The sequence below is a fragment of the Mustela nivalis genome (assembly GCF_964662115.1).
Source record: "Mustela nivalis genome assembly, chromosome: 18".
In the NCBI taxonomy this organism is placed as follows: domain Eukaryota; kingdom Metazoa; phylum Chordata; class Mammalia; order Carnivora; family Mustelidae; genus Mustela; species Mustela nivalis.
Window position 1 is genome coordinate 17,777,798 of NC_139037.1, and position 20,993 is coordinate 17,798,790.

Consider the following 20,993-nt stretch of genomic DNA (forward strand, 5'->3'; position numbering starts at 1 on the left):
AGCCTGATGTGGCCCGATCCCAGAACCCTGAGATCATGACCTAAGCCAAAGGCAGAGGCTCAACCCACTGAACCACCCAGGAGCCCCATCTCAGTCTTTTCTCTGCCAGCTTTGTGTTGCTCAAATCTTTCACATCTTAAATCTTCTTTAATCCATTCAATAATTTAGCATCTGCCATTTCTGTATTCCTTCCATGGTTAATCTCGCACTAGCTGTTTCCATTCCTTTATTTCTTTTCTATGCCTTCAGTCTGGTTTCTGTTCCCCAAATTCTCTACTGAATTGCTCTAAGGGGTACAATGGCCCTTAACTAGTAAATCCAAAGGAGACTTTCTCTGTCCTGATCTGACTTGACCTCTCTGTGGAATTCAGCATTCTAGTCTAGGCTTTATCCCAGAATTATGCCAGACCATCAGGAAAAAAAGCTGGGTATATTTGTGTCACATGGTCTTATCCCCTACAGAACTGCTTTCACCAAGTTTTGTTTTGGCCTTATGCCCTTATGCCCTTGGCTTACACTAAAGGATATGTGGGAGAAATTTTTGAGTTACATGCTTGAAAAAGGTTTTCTTTAACTAAGGAATTTTCTTTCATTGTTAAGACCTGTGTAGCAGGATCTGAGTTACCATTTTTTTTAGTTGGCCACACCCTGATCACTTTTTTTCCCCCCCTCTCAAGCTATATAATAATAGCCTTCTATTCTAATTTGTATTTTCTAGGGTTCCGATTTTCTTTCTTTTTTTTGAGACAGAGAGGAAGAAGGTGGACCTGGGCAGAGACAGAATCCCAAGCAGGCTCTATGCCCAGTGCAAAGCCTGATGCAAAACTCAATCTCACGACCCTGAACCGAAACTGAGAACCAAGGGGCACCTGGGTGGCTCAGGTCATGATCCTAGAGTCCTAGGATCGAGCCCCACATCAAGCTCCCTGCTCAGCAGAAAGCCTGCCTCCCCCTCTCCCTGCTACTCTGCTTGTTTGTGTTCTCTATCTCGCTGTCAAATAAATAAGTAAAATCTTAAAAAAAAAAATTCCCATAAAAAAAAAAAAAAAAAGAAACCTATCAAAATAAAAATAACCTCAACTAAAAATGTGAAGACCGGGGCGCCTGGGTGGCTCAGTGGGTTAAAGCCTATGCCTTCAGCTCAGGTCATGATCTCAGGGTTCTGGGATTGAGCCCCACATTGGGCTCTCTGCTCAGCGGGCAGTCGGCTTCCTCTTCTCTCCCTGCCTGCCTCTCTGCCTATTTGTAATCTATCAAATAAATAAATAATCTTAAAAAAAAAATGTGAAGACCTATTTCAAGACTACAAAAACTCTCCCAAGACCATAAAAGACCTCACTAAACAGGGACACTACTATGTTTATCCATGATCAGAAAGGCCAAACATGGGGCATGTGAGTGGCTCAGTTGGTTAGGCACTGCCTTTCCCACAGGTCATGATTCCAGGACCTTGGGATCAAGTCCCATGTCGCGCTCCCTGCTTAGCAGGGTGTCTGCTTCTCTCTGTCTCTCCTCCTCCCTGGCTTGTGTGGGTGCATGTGTTCTCTCTCAAAAAAAAAAAAAAAAAAAAAAAAAAAAAGGCCGGAGACAGAAAACTCCTCATTCTTTCTCCTTTATGTAAGGTAATTCTCAAAATGTCTGAAAAATAAACAAGATGATGATAAGAGCAATAAAATTTCCAAAAAATGAAAGCAACCTTCTATTTCCAAATATTACCATGTTATAAAGCCACAATAATTAATTTAGTGTAACTGGCACTATCACAAATAGCCTATCTGAACAGAAGAGACAATCCAGAAACAACCCCTAGAACATAAAAAGCTGTCCTGTTAAAAATTAGTTGGTAGCAGAGGATTACTCCATAAAAAGTGCCAAAAAACTATTAAGCTACTTGGAAAATACTGACACACACATACACATTAAAAACAACACAACAACAAAAAGAACCCACCTTGAAAAAAGATATAGGTGAAGAGCCTTCTGATCTCAGAATGAGGAAGGCTTTGTGCTAAGACACAGAAATAACAGGGAGAAACCAGAGTAAATTACTGAAATTTTGACCATCAAGATTTTATTTATTTGACAGAGAGAGAGACACAGCAAAAGAGGAAACACAAGCAGGGGGAATAGGAGAGTGAGAAGCAGGCTTCCTGATGAGCAGAGAGCCTAATGTGGTGCTCGATCCCTAAGAACCCGGGATTATGATCTGAGCTGAAGGCAGATGCCCAATGATCTACCCAGGCTTCCCCGCAAAAAATTCTTTTTTTTTTTTTTTTAAGATTTTTATTTATTTGTCAGAAAGAGAGAACACACACAAGCAGGGAAGACAGAGGGAGAAGCAGGCTCCTGGTTGAGCAGGGAGACCAACACAGGACTCAATCCCAGGACCTTGGGATCATGACCTCAGCTGAAGGCAGATGCTTAACTGACTGAGCCATCCAGTGTTCCTCCCCCACCCTAAAAAATTCTTATGACAAAAACATTGAACAAAATTAAAAAGAAAAGAGTCAACAAAGAAAATAAGTATTTGTAGCATATATGACAAAGGATTAACATCCTTATCAAACGACTGTAAAATTTATGAGAAAAAGATGAACACCAAAAGGGAAAAAAAAAAAAAAAAAAAAGCTGGGCAAAGGACACAAATAAATGACAAGACAAAAAAAAAAAAAAAAAAAAAGAAGGAAGGAAAAAGAACTTCTTTAACACTAAATCAAACAAAAAAGCCAATTAATGTAACATGACAGCATGTTATGTCTATTAAACTGCTAAGGCTGTTTTATTTATTTATTTAAAAGATTTTATTATTTATTTGACACAGAGAGATCACAAGTAGGCAGAGAGGCAGGCAGAGAGAGGGGGAAGCAGGCTTCCTGCTGAGCAGAGAGCCCGATGTGGGGCTTGATCCCAGGACTCTGGAATCATGACCCAAGCCGAAAGCAGAGGCTTTAACCCACTGAGCCACCCAGGGGCCCGCTATGGCTGTTTTAAAGGAGAGTCCCTAATGTTGGTCATGGTGTCATGAAATCAGCAACGTAACTGGTGATATGAATCAAGAATTTTCAAAATATTCAAATTGGTGGCCCAGTAACTCCACTTCACTTCATGCCCAGAAATAATGAGAGATGAACATTAAGATTATAAAGATATTATTTTAAGTTTATTTATTTATTTAATCTCTATACCCAATGCGGGGCTCAAATTCATGACCCCGAGAGATCAAGAGTCACAAACTCTTTTAACTAAGCCTGACTAATTATAAACAACTTAGAAGTACAACTATAGGTGAATAGTTAAAACCTGGAAAATGATACATCCACAAAGTATAATATTATGTAGACACTGACAAATCACATTTCTTTTTTTTAATTTTTTATTTTATTTTAATTTTTTTTTAAAGATTTTATTTATTTATTTGACAGAGAGAGATCACAAGTAGGCAGAGAGGCAGGCAGAGAGAGAGGAGGAGGAAGCAGGCTCCCCGCTGAGCAGAGTGCCCGATGCGGGACTCGATCCCAGCACCCTGAGATCATGACCCGAGCGGAAGGCAGCTGCTTAACCCACTGAGCCACCCAGGCGCCCCTCACATTTCTTTTTTTTTTTTAAGATTTTTATTTATTTATTTGTCAGAGAGAGAGCGAGAGCGAGCACAGGCAAAAAGAGAGGAAGGCAGAGTCAGAGGGAGAAGCAGGCTCCCTGCGGAGCAAGGAGCCTGATGTGGGACTAGATCCCAGGACGCTGGGATCATGACCTGAGCCGAAGGCAGCTGCTTAACCAACTGAGCCACCCAGGCGTCCCAACACATTTCTTTTTTTTAAAAGATTTTATTTATTTATTTGACAAAGAGACAGAGATCACAAGTAGGCAGTGAGGCAGACGGAGAGAGAGGGAAGCAGGCGCCCCGCTGAGCAGAGAGCCTGATGAGTGGTTCAATCCCAGGACCCCAAGATCATGACCTGAGCCGAAGACAGAGGCTTAATCCACTGAGTCACCCAGGCGCCCCCAAAAAATCACATTTCAATATAATGCCTAACATGAGGTAAATGCTCATTCCATACTGAAAAAAGGAGCAAAGGGACAGGAGAAGCAGAATGGATAGTCATTGAAAGCTTAGGTGCCCCAGCCAAAAACTTGCACCCCAATTCTGGTTCCTCTACCAATCTAGCAGTGTGACACGCAGTGAGATATGCTACCCTCTGTGCTTCTGTTTCCTTTTGTACAAAACAGGGACAATAATGGTATCCACTTCACAGGCTGTCATAAAGACTCAACAGAACAATGCACACACAAAGCCTGGCTCCAATGTTCCTCTGTATCATTACACTGTGCTCCTCTGGATCCTCCACCCCAGAGGGTAAGGAATACATGTTAACCAAACAAATATATAACCTTTCTGTTTTCTAGAATCCTTTTTTTTTTTTTTAAAGATTTTATTTGAGAGAGAAAGAGAGTATGTGGGCACATAAGTGGGGGGAAGGGGAGGGAGGAGGGCAAAGGGAGAAGGAGAAGCAGACTCCCCACCAAGCAGGGAGCCCAATGAAGGGCTTGGTCCCAGGATCCTGGGATTGTGACCCGAGCCACCGAGGTGCCCCAGTGTCCTAGAATTCTAATCACAAACCTTACATAAATGTTCCCCACTAAACTGTCTTCTCTGATAAACTACTGAATTTCTATATGATGAAGGTAGCATCCAGAGGACAGAACCTGGTAACTAGCCAATTCTAGGAAAGAGCCAAAAAGGAACAACAGCATCCCAGATTGTTCCCTCTTTACTCATCTGTCCAGCATATTGCTGCCTGATAAAACCTTCTTTCTGAAATGAGGTGCAAAAACGCATGGTGGTTGAGGCTTATTTAATCAACTCCACACTCTTTCTTTTTCCTTTTTTTCTAAAGTAATCTCCATGCCCAATGCGGGCTCAAACTCATGATCCTGACATCAAGAGTCACATGCTGTCTGGACTGAGCCAGCCAGGCACCCTTCAACTCCAAACTCTTTAGCTTCACTCTCAGAACTCTGTACAGTTCATCCCCATCGTTTCCACCCACCCAACTTCATCTTCTGGGCATCTTCTAAACAAGTGCCTATTGTCTTGTTCCCCTCCCAGCTCAAGTGATCCCCTAATCACATCTTCCCCCCCAAAATGTTTATTAAAGATTTTATTTATTTACCTGTCAGAGAGAGAGAGAGAGAGACAGTGCACAAGCAGGAGAACGAAAGGCAGAGGGGGAAGCAAGCTCCCCGATGAGCAAGGAGCCTGATGTGGGACTTGATCCCAGGACCCTGGGATCATGACATGAGCCGAAGCAGATGCTTAATCAACTGAGCCACCCAGGCATCCCTAAACCACATCTTCTTCTTCTTCTTTTTTTTTTTTTTTAAAGATTTTATTTATTTATTTGACAGAGAGAGATCACAAGTAGGCAGAGAGGCAGGCAGAGAGAGAGAAAGGGAAGCAGGCTCCCCGCTGAGCAGAGAGCCCAATGCAGGGCTCGATCCCAGGACCCCAGGATCATGACCTGAGCCGAAGGCAGAGGCTTAACCCACTGAGCCACCCAGGCGCCCCCCTAAACCACATCTTTTTTTTTTTTTTAAAGATTTTATTTATTTATCAGAGAGAGAGAGGGAGAGAGCGAGCATAGGCAGACAGAATGGCAGACAGAGGCAGAGGGAGAAGCAGGCTCCCTGCTGAGCAAGGAGCCGGATGTGGGACTCCATCCCAGGACGCCGGGATCATGACCTGAGCTGAAGGCAGCTGCTTAACCAACTGAGCCACCCAGGCGTCCCTAAACCACATCTTCTTAAGTGCAAACTGACTTCATGTTTGTCTGGTTTTCATTGTGGTATACTGTTCTATGATTATGTCTTTTCCCCACATAGTCTGTTAGCTTGTTGAGGGGAGGAACTATGCCTTTTACTTTGTATCCTCTATATCAATAAACACAGAACAGTGTTATGTAAACAGCAGACACTCAATATTGATTTTACTGTCACACGAAACACATATAGATGTTTTCTGCCCATGACAAGAGCAGGAAGGAATTTATGGAAAATCAAAATATTGTATGCTAAGTGGAAGTTTAACTATATGAATTTATTTCCTTTATTGTTGTTTGTGTCATTTCTTTTCTGTGCTGAGTGTGGGTGTGTGTGTCATTTCTTAAATAAAGAAAAATAAATATGTCCTAACAACATAATTATAGGTTACATTAAAAAAATCCCACCACATAAAAATAAAGGCTGGCTAGCTCAGTCAGTAGAGCATGCGACTGTTGATCTCAGGGTCATGAGTTCAAGCCCCATAATGCATGCAGAGCTTGCATTACTTAAAATAATTTTTTTTTAAATAAACTTAAAAAAAAAAAAAGATTTTATTTATTTATTTGACAGACTGAGATCACAGTAGGCAGAGAGACAGGCAGAGATAGAGGAGGAAGCCGGCTCTCTGCTGAGCAGAGAGCCCGATGCAGGGCGTGATCCCAGGACCCGGGGATCAGCTTTAACCACTGAGCCACCCAAGTGCCCCTTAAAATAAATGTTTAAAAACTAATAATAAAATCACTTGTACCATGCACTGCTCAATAAATATGTTCTAGATGAAAAATATTTTAAAAATAGGGGCGCCTTGGTGGCTCAGTGGTTAAGAAGCCTCTGCCTTCGGCTCCGGTCATGATCCCAGAGTCCTGGGATTGAGCCTCACATCCGGCTCTCTGCTCAGCAGGGAGCCTGCCTCCTCCTCTCTCTCTCTGCCTGCCTCTCTGCCTACTTGTGATCTGTCTGTCAAATAAAAAAACCTTTAAAAAAAAAATTTTTTTTTTTAAAGATTTTTATTTATTTGAGAGAGAGAGACAGAGAGAGAGCATGAGAGGGCAGAAGGTCAGCGGGTGAAGCAGACTCCCCGTGGAGCTGGAGCCCGATGTGGGACTCGATCCCATGACTCCGGGATCATGACCTGAGCTGAAGGCAGTTGCTTAACCAACTGAGCCACCCAGGTGCCCCTAAATAAAAAAATCTTAAAAAAAATAGGGGCGCCTGGTTGGCTCAGTGGGTTAAAGCCTCTGCCTTGGGCTCAGGTAATCCCAGGGTCCTGGGATCGAGCCCCGCATCAGGCTCTCTGCTCAGCAGGGAGCTTGCTTCCTTTCCTCTCTCTCTGCCTCTCTGCCTACTTGTGATCTCTGTCTGTCAAATAAATAAATAAAATCTTTTTTTTTTTTTTAAGATTTTTATTTATTTATTTGACGGACAGAGATCACAAGTAGGCAGAGAGGCAGGCAGAGAGAGAGAGGAGGAAGCAGGCTCCCTGCTTGTGCAGAGAGCCCAATGTGGGGCTTGATCCCAGGACTCTGAGATCATGACCTGAGCTGAAGGCAGAAGCTTTAACCCAATGAGCCACCCAGGCGCCCCAAATAAATAAAAATCTTAAGGAAAAAAAAAAAAAAGGTGACTATGCTGATGTTGACAATAAGGTTTAGTAATTTATCACCCAGATTATGGCTGTATAGCCAGTATGTCAGATATTTCCCAAAGGAAATCAACCAAAATAATCTTTTATACTTATCAATACAGAATTTAGTCCTTTGTGGAGCTCAGTTATTAAAAAATACACATATTCTAAGAATAATAAATGGGTATGAAGAATAAGATAGTAGAAAAGGATGATTTCCTAGTAGTCTACAAATAAAACTACCACAACTTTTTAATATACTGCTGTCCTTTACAACGGACAACTGATTGCTAAAAAACCCCAACTTATTTCCTGAAGCATATCAGAAGACTATCTATACACTCTTCCCAAGAAATAGTGATCCCAAGTTCCCATGATTGTAAGAACACAGTATATAATACATGTAACATATAAAACATGTTAATCAACTGTTTAGATCGTTAGTGAGGCTTCTGGTCAACAGCTATTAGTAGTTAAGTTTTTTGGGAGTTAAAAGTAATACCCATATTTTCAAGTTGGAGATGGAGTGTCGGGGGCACTGGATTCCCTAACTCCACATTGTTTAAGGGCCCACTGGAGTGTGATGAGCGCTGTAACAGGGATTAACATACTTCCCACTACCCTGGCACAAAGGATGGCTTAAGTGAGTAAAAGAGGGCTTCAAGGAAAGAAAACGCTAAGGCTGGATCTTAAAGGATGAGATGGACCTTGATAGGCAAACTACAGTAGAAAGGAACATGCTAAAAGAGGAGACCGTAGGTGGGGGAAAAATTTAAATATGTATGGAATCAGACAAATTCTCTGCAAATAAATTCAAGATAACTGAATGGAACCATACTAAACCATCTCAGGTTTATTAGGGTGACCTGGCTTCAGAAGCTATGTTTTGATTCCTCAGTAAAGGTAGCCTGTTTATTTCGCTTGTTGAACATTTACAAATGAAACCGAAGACAAAGTTTATCTGGAAGTCAACACACTAGTGCCATAGTACCAAGTGAAAGCTGGTTCCCAACCACATGCTACCCTCTCTGCTTTTGACACTTTTACAGGCATACAGCAACTTAATGCCTCACTTCTTTTTGTGCTCCCAAGGGTGACAATGTCAGGAACTACCATATCTCTGCTTTGCTCTAAGCCCTGAAAGCACCTCAGAGTTACACTGTCTTTGGAGTAGTCCTACAGTCTTTCACTGCTGAGAATATGAGGAAGGCTGAGGATCTAGGGCAAGTCTATTTTTTTTTAAGATTTTATTTATTTATTTGACAGACAGAGATCACAAGTAGGCAGAGAGGCAGGCAGAGAAAGAGAAAGGGAAGCAGGCTCCCTGCTGAGCAGAGCCCCATGCGGGCTCAATCCCAGGACCCTGGGATCATGACCTGAGCTGAAGGCAGAGGTTTAACACACTGAGCCACCCAGACACCCCTATGGCAAGTCTATTATTTTGAATAAATAAATATGTCATAAAAAGGAACAGATTACACACACACAATATAGAATTTATAGAACATGCAATAGGGACATCTATGGATTTGGGAGCAGATTCTACCTGAGCAGTGGTTCCCAAACCTGGATGATACCAGAATCACCTGGTGAGCTTTAAAATACATAGATCCCACAGATTCTTGATCAGTAGATCTAGGGTGGAAGAGACTTTACTCCAAAAGGTCCCCAAAAGTGACTGATATAGAACCTCTCCTGATCATGGCTCCAAAATGAGTGACCTAGAATACAATAGTTCTCCACCCTAAATACAGGTCTACATAAATCCAAGCTACTCAAAAACCCATGGCTTTCTACTAAGAGAATTTTTGGTTCATTCTTCAAAACAAATAACTGTTTTGTTATTTAGAGAAAAATCTACTAAGTCTACCTCAAAACTTGTATGGTTCCCAGATAAGCAATAATGGAATGTACAACCAAAGAAAGAAGTCCTAAAGTTTTACCTCTACAATGGGTACCATCAATAACAAAATCTTTCTCTACAAGGTATGAACAAGCTCAACACATCACACAAGAAAAAAAAAAAAAAAAAAAAAGGGACGCCTGGGTGGCTCAGTTGGTTAGACGACTGCCTTCGGCTCAGGTCATGGTCCTGGAGTCCCGGGATCAAGTCCCGCATCGGACTCCCAGCTCCATGGGGAGTCTGCTTCTCTCTCTGACCTTCTCCTCGTTCATGCTCTCTCTCACTATCTCTCTCTCAAGTAAATAAATAAAATCTTAAAAAAAATAAATAAAATAAACATCATGGTACATATTTAAAAAAAAAAAGAAGAAAAATGGACATACGTAGCAAGAGTGAACTTCTGGTTTTGCAATTTGTCTCAGTGACCATGTGGTCAATGCTTGAGTATCTCTATAACCCAGTACTCACTCATGAAGGCTACTTGGTGAAACCGAGACACTTTTATGTATTTGACAGAGAGACATGGTGACAGAGGGAACACAAATAGGGGGAGTGGAAGGGGGAGAAGCAGGCTTCCTGCTGAGTAGGTAGCCCAATGCAGGGCTTGATCCCAGGTCCTTGGGATCATGAATCAAGCTGAAGGAGATGCTTAACGACTAAGCCCCCACTCAAGACCATTTTTAATTGGTAAATGGGGTCTCCTATAAGGTCAGTGTTAAATCAGAAGCCAACAGGTTAAATTTAACAACGTTTACCCATACTAAAGGCATAATAATGATAATAAATGGCATTATGAGGTCTCTGAACAAGAATCAAGTAACAGTTATATTGAAAAAAAAGTAAGATATTCTTAGTGAGTAAACACTGTAGTAGCATGAAGTATGGATAAGAGCTAAAGTGCTACTCAATAGAACAAAAGAAATCTGAAAAACAGAAAAAGGATATACATGTATAGGAACAGAGACATACAGAAGTTTAAACAATGAAAGAAATAGAATGTTACTTTAAACTAATTATTAGTTTATGAAAACAAGTAATTTGTCAATTTGGCTACTCCTTAAAAACATGGAAACAAATACAGGAAAGGAGATAAAGGCAAAAGCTTAACCAAGAAACTGTGGGGAAAATTATGTATTTGTAAATACCCAAAAGACATGACAAGGAGAGAAGAATCAAAGACCATGTCTGACAAGGAAATGGAAAGAAAAAAAAGAAAAGATAAAATTTATTCTAGGGGCGCCTGGGTGGCTCAGTGGGTTAAGGCCTCTGCCTTTGGCTGAGGTCATGATCTCAGGGTCCTGGGATTGAGCCCCAAATTGGGAGCAGAGAGCCCTCCTTTCTCTCTGCCTACTTGTGATCTCTGTCAAATAAATAAATAAAATCTTTAAAAAAAAATTCTATTCTAAACAGCTAACCATGTCACTATTACTTTATAGTTTCAACATATATTCGCAACAAAAAATTTTAATTGGAGTAGAAAGTTAAAGATATAAATAGAACAGGGACACAAGAAATACTGAAAGGAATTAGGGTACCCTCTATTATCTTATTAATTTTTTAAAGATTCTTTATTTCTTTATGTAACACAGAGAGGGATCACAAGTAGGCAGAGAGGCAGGCAGAGAGAGAGGAGGAAGCAGGCTCCCGGCTGTGTAGAGAGCCCAATATGGGGCTTGATCCCAGGACCTTGAGATCACGACCTGAGCCAAAGGCAGATGCTTAACCCACTGAGCCACCCAGGCGCCTGGTATCCTCCACTATTATAGAATACTTACAAACAAACCTCTGTGAATATAAAATATCTTATACCTGCTCTGTGATATATGATCATGACCATGCCATGCCAGAGGTGTTATACCAGAATTAATAGAGAAATAAAAAGTAGTGGGCTGAAACAATTTATAACTTTCAATGGCCCAACTGGACAATACTAAAAATAGGTGCTAACCAACAGTGACCTCCAACAATGGTTTGTTCTTATCAAAGAGAAATGACTGAAGGATTAAGAAGAAGTCCTGAGTTACGAGGAAAGAAGTAAATAAGCTCAAATCCAAACAGTGCTGGTACTGGAGACCAAGCATTAGTATTACTGATGGTCAGAGTCTAGAGTCTAATAATGCAGTGTATACATGGACAACCTTTAAAGTTGATGACAATGTTAAAAAAGAAATTCTGACACATACTAAAAACCTAACATATAGGGACGCCTGGGTGGCTCAGTTGGTTGAGCGGCTGCCTTCGGCTCAGGTCATGATCCCAGCGTCCTGGGATCGAGTCCCACATCGGGCTCCTTGCTCCGCAGGGAGCCTGCTTCTCCCTCTGACTCTTCCTTCCACTCTGTCTGCCTGTGCTCGCTCTCACTCACTCTCTCTCTGACAAATAAATAAATAAAATCTTAAAAAAACAAAAAACAAAAAACAAAAAACAAAAAAACTTTAAAAACCTAACATATGCCAGTGCACTGGTATACTATATTCAAGGGTAGTAACAAAGTATAGTCTTTATGCTGTTTTTTCCTTTTCTTAAAGATTTTATTTATTTTTTGACAGAGAGAGACATAGCTAGAGAGGCAGCACAAGCAGGGGGAGCGGGAGAGCAAGAACAGGCTTGCGGAGGAGCTGAATCCCAGGACCCTGGGATCATGACCTAAGCCGAAGGCAGATGCTTAACAAAGGAGCTACCCAGACGTCCCTCCCATCGTTTTTTTCTAGAAATATACATGGATTTATATTTCTGTCAAAAGAGATCTAGGGCGCCTGGGTGGCTCAATGGGTTAAGCCTCTGCCTTTGGCTCAGGTCATGATCTCAGGGTCCTGGGATCAAGCCCCACATTGGGCTCTCTGCTCAGCGGGGAATCTGCTCCCCCTCTCCCGCTCTGCCCACCTCTCTGCCTGCTTGTGATCTCTGTCAAATAAATAAATAAAATCTTAAAAAAAAAAAAATGTGATCGGGGCGCCTGGGTGGCTCAGTGAGTTAAAGCCTCTGCCTTCAGCTCAGGTCATGATCTCAGGGTCCTGGGATCGAGCCCCACATCAGGCTCTCTGCTCCACAGGGAGCCTGCTTCCTACTCTCTCTCTGCCTACTTGTGATTTCTCTGTCAAATAAATAAGAAATATCTTTAAAAAAAAAAAAAAGAAAAAAGTGATCTAGGGGTGCCTGGGTGGCTCAGTGGGTTAGGCCTCTGTCTTCGGCTCAGGTCATGATCTCAGGGTCCTGGGATCGAGCCCCACATCAGGCTCTCTGCTCCGCAGGGAGCCTGCTTCCTACTCTCTCTCTGCCTACTTGTGATTTCTCTGTCAAATAAATAAGCAGTATCTAAAAAAAAAAAAAAAAAAAAAAAAAGTGATCTAGGGGTACCTGGGTGGCTCAGTGGTTAAGCCTCTGCCTTCGGCTCAGGTCATGATCCCAGAGGGTCCTGTGATCGAGCCCCACATTGGGCTCTCTGCTCAGCAGGAAGCCTACTTCCTCCCTCTCTCTCTGCCTGCTCCTCTGACTACTTGTGATCTCTGTCAAAAAAATAAAATCTTAAAAAAAAAAAAGTGATCTAAAAAAATGAGTATTTATCTAATAACTATCTATAATACCAAATGTAGTAGAATATTCTGTGAAACCCAGAGACTATTTGGAGCCAGTATGGGGAAAAGTTAAAAAAAGGCAGAAGCCTTTGTCCTATGTCTATGACCTCAGGAAAATCACTGCCTCTCAGGTTTGTTTTCTGTAAGATGAAAAGATTGCCAGATGACTTATAATTTCATCTGAGTTTAATATCCTATTTTTTTTTTTTTTTTTTAGGTTATCAGTTAAGATTCATCCTTATAGGTAAGAAGGGATCAAGTACACCCACTTCCTAGCTAAAAAGGTCAGGAAATTTTAACAAACGCATACAGCAAAGGTGTACAAAAGGATAGAGCAAAAGGTAGTTCCCTAGCTTTGCAGTCCACCTGTCTATAACCAAGAATCAGGAAGAAGTCTCTAAAATCTATTTAGAAGAAGATGGCTGGCTAATGTACACCACCCTACTTAGTACCATTTACATCTGAAGCCCAAGAAATTTTTTTTAATTTAAAATTTTATTTATTTGACAGGAAGACAGACACAAGCAAGGGGAGTTGGACAGGGAGAAGCAGGCTTCCTGCTGAGCAGAGAACCCGATGTGGGGCTAGATCCCAGGACCCTGGGATCATGACCTAAGCTGAAGGCAGAAGCTTAATGGCTGAGCCCCCCTGGAGCCCCTCCAGGAAATTTCTTAAAGGCAGGAAAGGAGAGGGAAAGGGAGAAAGAGCACCTTAAGCAGGTGCCACACTCACCAAGGAGCCCCATGTAGTGCTCCATCTCAGGATCCTGAGATCATGACCTGAGCCAAAACCAAGAGTCAGATGCTTAACTGACTTAGCCACCCAGGCACCCCTGAAGTGCAAGAAATTTAATGAGGAACCTTTGTGTCAGCCAAAAACACTGCAAACATTAGATTCCATCTACCAGACTGGCTCCTTCCTCCCTCCAATAGGATGTGTTTTAACCTAGAAAGGCCGCTCAAAGTCAAGGTATAAAATTGTATACCAACCCCGCCCCTCCCACTCCACCAACTCTCCCTGCACACAGAACATCAAGACATCTGCTCTTCAAAAGCCCTTACCAATCTAGGACATTTTAGGACTCTATTTGCTACCTTTCTTAAGCAGGGGATTTAATTTTAGTGTGAAAAATGCTGAAAGCCATAGCTATATACTTGATAGGATAATCAACTTAGCACTCTTAGCATCAGCTAAGATGCACCCTTACCTAAAAGTCACTAAATCAGCAAGTATCTTCCACTGAGAACAGTCAAGAACAGAATCAGAAAAGGACTCTGAGTAGTTATTAGACTTCTCAAATCTATGCATTCAAATGTCCAATTAATGTGGCTCTTACTCAAAGTCCATTCACTCTTTTTTTTTTTTTAAAGATTTTATTATTTGACAGAGAGTGAGAGATAGGCACAGCGGCAGGCAGAGAGAGGGGGAAACAGGCTCCTTGCTGAGCTAAAGACCTGTTGCCAGGCTCCATCCCAGGACCCTGAGATCATGACCTGAGCCGAAGGCAGAGGCTTAACCACAGTGAGCTACCCAGGTGCCCCAAAGTCCATTTACTCCCTTAGTAGAAATAATTCAAATAATGGGAAGCAGAGAGATGAAGTATGAGAGGCAAAAAATGAGGGCCAAAACCGAGAGACTTATCCCCAAAGGAACAGGTTAGAAAACTTAACAATCAGCAATAAGGAAGCAGATTCCTAGTAATTTGAGATAACATAGGGTATCTGATGGGGAAAATGTTCATAACATGTAACACGAAGAAAGAGTACAAAAGAGGATGCAGAATAGGATTCCAACTTAGCTTAACAAAATGAAATAAATAAAACTATACAAATATTATTTCTTTTTTTTTTTAAAGATTTTATTTATTTATTTGACAGAGAGAGATCACAAGTAGGCAGAGAGGCAGGCAGAGAGAGAGAGAGAGAGAGGGAAGCAGGCTCCCTGCTGAGCAGAGAGCCCGATGCGGGGCTCGATCCCAGGACCCTGAGATCATGACCTGAGCTGAAGGCAGAGGCTTAACCCACTGAGCCACCCAGGCACCCCACAAATATTATTTCTGGTGGGATCCCCTACCTTAAGCCAGGCAGGTTTTAACATCTTGCCTGGACAGATGTGATGGCCTCTCAACTAGTTCCCCTGCTCCCCTCTTACTTCCTTACCACCATTTTTCACACAGTGGACAAAGATTTCTAAGATGGAAATTTATTACCAGCAAGGACACTTCAATTCTGAAGCCTCCCCTATAAGATGAAGTCTACACTCTTTCACTTAGACTATGGGGTTCTTGAAGGACCTTTCAGCAGATCTGCATCCAGCCCCATACACTCTGCTCTAATCACACTAAACTGCTTTCAGTACGCAGAACTTTCTAGGCTTCTCTCCTCCTGCCTCTCCAGGAATATACAAGCAATTAAACTGCTATGAATTCATCCTATGAATACACTAGTACAAATGCCCAAAAAGGTGTATGCAAGGATATCGACTAGAACATCCTTCTCTAACAGCAAGACTGAAAACAACTCAAATGTCCAGAACTGTGTATAGTATTCGACCACCTGTATTTTTTTAAAAAAGGATACAGAAACACATATGTTTATGCATGCACAGAATTTTCTCTGGAAGGTTATATGAAAAATTAATATTTATTACCTCTGGAGAAGTAAACTGAGGGATCAGAGGTGGAAAGAAGTTACTACTTTCCACTGCACATTTTGTACTGTTTGAAATATTCTGCCCATGCGTTTTTATTTAATGTAGTAGTTACAAAATACTTATATAGAACAATTACATTTTGTCTTTAACTGTATTATACAGGGGCGCCTGGGTAGTTCAGTCTGTCAAGTGACCCACTCTTGATTTCAGCTCAGGTCATGATCTCAGAGTTGTGAAACTGAGCCCTGACTCAGGCTCTGTGCTGGGTGTGGAGCCTGCTTGAGATTCTCTCTCCCTCTTTCCTACCTTCTCTAATCAAACAAACAAACACCCCAAACACCAAACTGTATTATAATATACATGCCCATTTACGAAAGTGAAGGGAAAAAAACCCAAAGAGGAACACACCAAAGTATTAATAGTGTTTATCTCTGTGGAAAGAAAGTAAGAGTTCTTTAGGTTTTACTACAGTTCTTTAATTATTAGACTCTTCTAAAGAATGAAACTAAACATTATTCAGATGATATAAAAAAAAGTTTAGGACCAAATGTAAGTGAGGAAAGTTCTAAGACTTGCCTCTGCAACCTCAATTTCTTCTGACACTTGGGCAGAGCATGGCTGCCGGTAGCCTCCTTCCTTCCTGCACTTCTGCAACAGTGTTCTGGCAAGGCTTTGAATCCACTCAAATCTAGACTTCACTGCCAGAGTAAACTAGACAAAAATGCCTTTTATTATTTCACTATATTTATCAAAAAGTTTCTTCCTACTACTTCCTACTGTACTGTATTCCTTTTCCCTTTAAAAATTATATAAAACATGTAAGTATGAGAAAACTCGTATCACCAAGAATATACATCTATAGGTTAATTTTTTTTAAAGATCTTATTTATTTAAGAAAGAGAGTGAGTGAGAGAGAGCATACAAGCAGGGGGAGGGGCAAAGGGAGAGAGAGAGAAAAGCAGACTCCCCACTGAGCAGGAAGCCCAACATGGGGCTCGATCCCAGGACTCTGGGATCATGACCTAAGCTAAAGGCAGACACTTACCCAACTGAGTCACCCAGGCGCCCCTATAGGTTTTATATAAATGTTCTGGTTTATATCCATAGTCCCCTCCCTATATACACACACACGTATCTGTGCATACTATTTGATAATCTGCTTTATGAAATATGTCTCAAATCTCTCCCTTTCAATATGTTACTATACATAATACAATGGTTGCATGACATCCTATTATACAGATACTCATATTTAATCATTCTCCCATTATCAAATATGGTCATTCCCAAATTGCGGTAATTAAAAAAAAAAAAGGAAAATTTATTTGCACTACAAGATGTTATACAAACTATACAAAACCAGGAAAAGTTACCCCAGAGCTAGCCAATCTTGCACTACTAGTTTTTTATTTTATTTTGACCAATGTTTCCATGTCTGTTTAGTCTTTTTCCTAGGCATTTATTCATTCAATTACTTACTGAGTTCTTGCTGTGCCTAGTTCGGGTATTTTTACTTTTATTCCATAACAATTTTTGTGAACTATATTAAAAAAAAAAAAATCATGGGGCGCCTGGGTGGCTCAGTCATTAAGCGTCTGCCTTCAGCTCAGGTTATGACCCCAGGGTCCTGGGATCGAGCCCCACATAGGGCTCCCTGCTCAGCGGGAAGCCTGCTTCTTCCTCTCCCACTCCCCCTGCTTGTGTTCCCTCTCTCCCTATTGTCTCTGTCAAATAAATAAATAAATCTCAAAAAAAAAAAACCCCACCTAACAAACTTTATTAGCATTTTGCTGGTTAATAGTATTCCCAATGGTTTCTTTTTATGGTTGTCAAACATCACTCCCAACATGGGGTGTGGCCCTGTTAACATCGATTTCTCTACTGCTCAACAGATTTTGACTGATATAATTTTCTCATTTACAAAGTCCCAATTTTCTTGGTTCATATAATTTTTGTACAGTCTGGTGGTTATCACTGTAGCTTAATGCAAAATATATACAATGATCATCTATTCCAAAGATCCATCACTTTACCTTTACATTGCACATTACAGTTACTGTTACAAATATATATATATACACAAATATATATATTTCCCCCAACAATACATTTAACTGCCATAAGCCTGTCATTTTACCAATGTGAAAAGGCACATGGAAATTACCCCTAATGGACTTGCTCAAGGCCCTATAGCTATTAAACTGCACTAAACCTTGGTCCTCTAATAGGATTAAAGTCAAAGTTTACGTTCCTTTTGAATTTGCTCATATACCTACATCAGGGTTTCTCTTCCAGAAAGCCTTTCTCAACATCCTTCACCAACTCCTGTAACTGACTATCCTCCCTGCATCACAAAACACACTTTTATCAGAGCACAAATAACACTTATTTACTAATCTCTTGCCCTATACTCAAGACCCTCTGGAAAACAATTTTTTTCTTATTCATCTTCAAATCCCCAATACTTAATGCAGTGTCTGATGCAAAGTAGAAAGGCAAGTGTTCAAAAATTGAATGAACACATTACAAGTGTTCGATGAACAGTATAAATATTTAGAGCATGTCTAAACATCTGGTTGATCCAATTCAAATATGTTTCAGAGAAAGTCACATTCCATTGTATCTAGAACAAATTAGGTTCAAATATAAAACTTGTACTCAAAATACAGATATTATAAAGACAGAAAATATAATTATTATGCCACTTCTATTAAGACCAATACACCAGTAACAATACTTAGTAATTCTACAAGACACAAAACAGTTTAGATGCTTCTGAATAACTGTCTTAGAAGTCACAAGTTCTACAAGCTTAATACTTAGCCATTTTATTATGACTCTGAGTACTTGACAACTTGAATGGGGGAGTAATAACAAAATCTGTATAAATTGTTAATTATGCTTTAGTTAATGTGGTATTTGCTTTCAAAATTCTCTTTTGTAGAATTTACAATTTTAGATCTGATTTTGCTCATTGCTTTATTTTAAAATTATAATTCTTAGGCCATTGGAATGGTCTTAATATTTCTGACTTCATCCAGCCGTCTAGAACTGCCTCCCAATCTGTGCACAGCTCTTGTGCATGTTGGACATGCGCAGGAACACGCACACAAGCCAACAAGCACCATTTAAAACAATTTAACATCTATATGCCACAGTACAATACTACAGGGAACAAAGTAAGGAGCTGGATGATAGAGCTGTTCTAGAGCTCAAAAGTATTGCTTCTTGAATACTAAAATGAAAGTATTTCAATTTTAGTACCTATACAAAAAGCAATTCTTATCGCCAGGTACTCATGACCCACTTTGTTGAAAATCTGTGTTATGTAAATCATACAGAGTTCCTATTCTGATCCTAAAACATGTATTTGTTTTAATGTAAAAATTAAAAAATTACTTACCAGTCAAATTACTTAACTCACCGCCCCCTCAATGAGCACAATTGAAGCTCCAAGAAGATGGGTCATGTTTATCTTGTGACTTCAAGTACCCCGGAATCATACCACTTTGTACCCTAAGGGTATTCATATCCCAGTTTGAGAAACAGGGATCTAAACAATTAAATAGCCATAACACTTAAAAGTGACCAACATGTTCCTACAACCCCATTCCCCAAACTCTCATCAGTAGTTTTCTATACAGCTTTTAAAATCAGTAATGTTTTTCTTTTAGCACTCATTAATATGTACGCTGTGTCAACACTCCTAAAAAACCCTGCAGGGTACAAATTATTTTTGGAGTGACAGAATACTAGCACACAGACCTTCTCCTTCCCATCTATCAATATACCAAGCTGATCACGGAAAACAGACATGTGAAGAAGAATAGTAGAGCTTTCACTCCTGTTCCCTTCCTCCTCTCTATTTGCTCCAGGCACAGCTTGTAAGAAAAATCTTAGTAGCCGTCACTTAGATGATTCATTCACATAAACTTATCTAATGTCAGCATTTCTAATTCCCACCTCACTCTTTTGCTCTTCTTACACAAGGGCAATTAAACTATTTTCACAGTTTTAAAACATTTTCACATCTTCAAGGGGATAAGAAAGATGTGCCTTCTGATAGCCTCAGAAGAGGTAATTTTCCTACCCAGAACCCCACTTTTTTTTAATAAGATTCCAAAGCCTAGCAGATCTCAACACTTGTAAGGCCTGTTTCAAGTTCACTATGATGACCATGACATTTTATAACAGAAATTGTAGATTACAGTAAATTTTAAGTGATACTTTAAAATGTTTTTTAAAAGCTATTCATAAAGACTGTAACTGATGCAAAAATGGGTCATCAGCTAGGCTAACTCAAGTTAACTAAGACCACTTTTATCTAAGATCTATTTCCCCAAGGACAGGATTCCATCAAAATTTCAAATTGCTTTGGGCCATGGACTTTTGAGGTTATTTGCTAATAGTCAAAAAATACATTCCAAGGGTTTCTGCCGAAAAACAACCATTTCCTGGGGTCTTCCTATGTAAACACTCAGGATAGTACTTAATGCTTTATGCACATTCTCATCAACTTGGAAAATGGCCTCTGTAATTGGTATTGTTCTCTCTCAAATGGGGACCATAGGAGGAGAGAGTTTAAGTAACTTGCTCAGTGTCACCCAGCTAGTATATATGGCAGTGCAGTTCCAAACCAAGGATTCTGACTATAAAACCTGTATGCCCTCAGTCACCCACTGTCCTGCATCTCCTATACCCAAGAAACAATATAGCAAATCCTCCAACCCCAGAAAGGATTTACTACTCCCAAGACCAAGAAATGGAAAGAGTATTTACCTCTCCGTGACTGCAAAGTCAGTTTGAGGAGGGAAAACAGAACTCTCAAGCCCTTGGTTAGCAATTTGTCCACTAGTGCATCTTGTTCTTTGGCTCCAGATCTGTGATCATTCTAAAACAGAAACACAAATAATTTTATCAATACCAAATATACACTAATGCACATGTAACATGAAAAGCAAAATAAGGGCAAGATGAAAACGGATAAAACTGGTTAAGAAACAATATACTTAAGAGGTCACGTTACTAAATGAGGCATTCCATAAATTCTATGAAGCCAATAAAACACTTCTTTTTTTAGACATTTGCTTAATAGATAAAGGATCTGTAATTTGTTTTTCTAAATGCCCCAGTGAGGATGTTTGCCTGGTTGAGTTGGTGGAGCACATGACTTTTTTTTTTTTTTAAAGATTTTATTTATTTATTTAGCAGAGAGAGAAAGAGAGAGAGAGATCACAAGTAGGCACAGAGGCAGGCAGAGAGAGAGGGGGAAGTAGGATCCCTGCTGAGCAGAGAGCCTGATGCAGAGCTGGATCCCAGGATCCTGAGATCATGACCTGAGCGGAAGGCAGAGGCTTTAACCCACTGAGCCATCCAGGCGCCCCAGCACATGACTCTTAACCTCAGGGTTCTAGGTTTG

The 20,993-nt window shown here is 40.5% G+C and overlaps 1 protein-coding gene across 4 annotated transcripts in view; it reads right to left on the reverse strand.

Moving 5' to 3' along the window:
* The window catches only part of CTCF (CCCTC-binding factor), a 57,467-nt gene that overhangs the window by 31,776 nt on the left and 4,698 nt on the right, over positions 1 to 20,993 (reverse strand). For 2 of the 4 annotated variants that reach the window (XM_082711915.1, XM_082711913.1), the window contains exons 2-3: positions 20,354 to 20,465; positions 18,978 to 19,090 (exon numbers count right to left, since the gene is read on the reverse strand). The gene's annotated coding sequence lies outside the window, so the exon portion shown is untranslated. The remainder of the gene's footprint in view (positions 1 to 18,977; positions 19,091 to 20,353; positions 20,466 to 20,993) is intronic. The other 2 variants (XM_082711916.1, XM_082711914.1) reach the window with 1 other exon arrangement.